This window comes from Asparagus officinalis, chromosome 2 (assembly GCF_001876935.1).
Source record: "Asparagus officinalis chromosome 2, Aspof.V1, whole genome shotgun sequence".
In the NCBI taxonomy this organism is placed as follows: domain Eukaryota; kingdom Viridiplantae; phylum Streptophyta; class Magnoliopsida; order Asparagales; family Asparagaceae; genus Asparagus; species Asparagus officinalis.
In genome coordinates, this window is record NC_033795.1 from 70421008 (window position 1) to 70422849 (window position 1842).

The following is a 1842-nucleotide window of genomic DNA, read 5'->3' on the forward strand; positions in this document are numbered from 1 at the left end:
ACCCGCCTGCATAGATCTGACCCGTCAGAAGTTGACTCTCCAGCAAGAGTCTAACCTCGCCAGCACGTTTGACAACGGTCCATTTAGGGTATGAGAACAATCACATCAGTGGTCATATTCCACGAATCAATGTTCGCGTGGAAAACTGTTTTCTTTTTCATTGATATGATTGTCATCTTGGATTACAAAGATCCGGTCTTTTATAGATCCGGTTACAACTAAATCAAAGAAAATAAATAAAGAAAAAATTACAACTTTCCTTCTGTGAACAAATCACGAGCTCCTGTTTTGCGGTCGCTCGCTTTGGTGGGTTCTTTGCCTGCGCCGGGGTTAATCCGTGGACCACCGCGCGATCTAGATCCGGTCGGATCTACACGATTATGCGGGTATTATTCCACGAAGGGAATAATAGCCGGGAGGGATTAATCCACCAAGGGAATAATCGCTCAGATCTCGAGATCTAAGACCAAGCTTAGATCTGGAGTATGACCTCGTGTAGATCTCAGATCTGTTCTTTCTTCCTCTCGAGATCCTGCCTTTTCTGACGTGGATGGTCGCCGAGGATCAGATCTGTACGTCCAAGTCTTCAAGTCTTCAAAACTCTGAGTTTGCTCTTCAATCCGGCAGAGTTTCGGCTCTTGAAAGTTCGACCTCCGAAAATGAACATCTCTAGGCCTATTTATAGGCTCTCAGGACAGTGGCTGCAAAAAGAGAATTGTCGGCCCCCTCTGGCCACTGTCGGCCACCTCGGGCCACTGTCGGCCACCTCGGGCCGAGCCACCCATGGGTGGCTCGGTTTTGGCCGAGCCACCCATGGGTGGCTCGGCTTTGGCCGAGCCACCTATGGGTGGCTCGGCTTAAGCCGAGCCCCCTTAGGTGTGGGTTTTCCGAGTTTTTGAGTTGTGTCCGTTTTCCGGTTTTGTCCGTGATTCGGTTGATTGAGACTCTGATTGGTTGATCTGATTTGGCAATAAGTCGGATTCCTGATTTGGCAGTAAATCCGCTTCTGAGTTCGAGTCCGAAACTGATCTTGATTCGATCGTGATTCGTCCGAGTCTGTTCTCGGTTGGATGACTCGTTGATTCCTTAACACTTGGCTTGATTCCGAACGCGTATGGATGCATTCCGTCGCTTCCGTGCGATTCGTCGATCTCGTCGCCTCGTTGGTTCGTCGGTTTGTGCCGAGCTATGCTAGGGGACCTATAAGCAACTTTATATGCCTACAAAAGGTCCAGCGGTTTCTTAGGTGATTGAGGCGATTGAGGCTATAAATAGCCTGATGTTTTCCTAGGGTTAAGGGCTTGGAGCAGAGGGCTTGGTGAAATTTCGGCAGCAAGGCTTATTCTTTCGGTGGCTTTGTTTCTTGGAGAAAACGCAGCAAAGAAAGAGAGAGAGAGGTGGCTGTCTAGGGTTTTGTGAAGAGAGAAAAAGTATTTAGAGGCTGACCTTTTCTTGTGAAGAAAAGCAAGGAGCCTATTTGAGGGTTTAGATTGTGAGAGTTGTAAACCCATTGTATTCTTTTTCTCTATAATAGTAGATCCCCCCTCCTTGCCCCGTGGACGTAGGCAGTTTGCCGAACCACGTAAAAATTGGTTGTTTGAGTTTGTGGCCATTGTAATAGTTTTAGGATCCCTCGACAGGTCAGTCCTAGAACTGATGAGAGGAAGAGCCGATATCTCACTTGGTTGGGATATCCGCTTCAGATTCTTGTCTCCTTGGTGAGACGGAAATTCTTATAGCGATCTTTCTCTCTTATTGTGCACCAGAAACTCTGCCGAAATTTCCGCTGCGCACAACATATATCACATAAAATACCAAATGCAAATAAATAATCTCTCTATA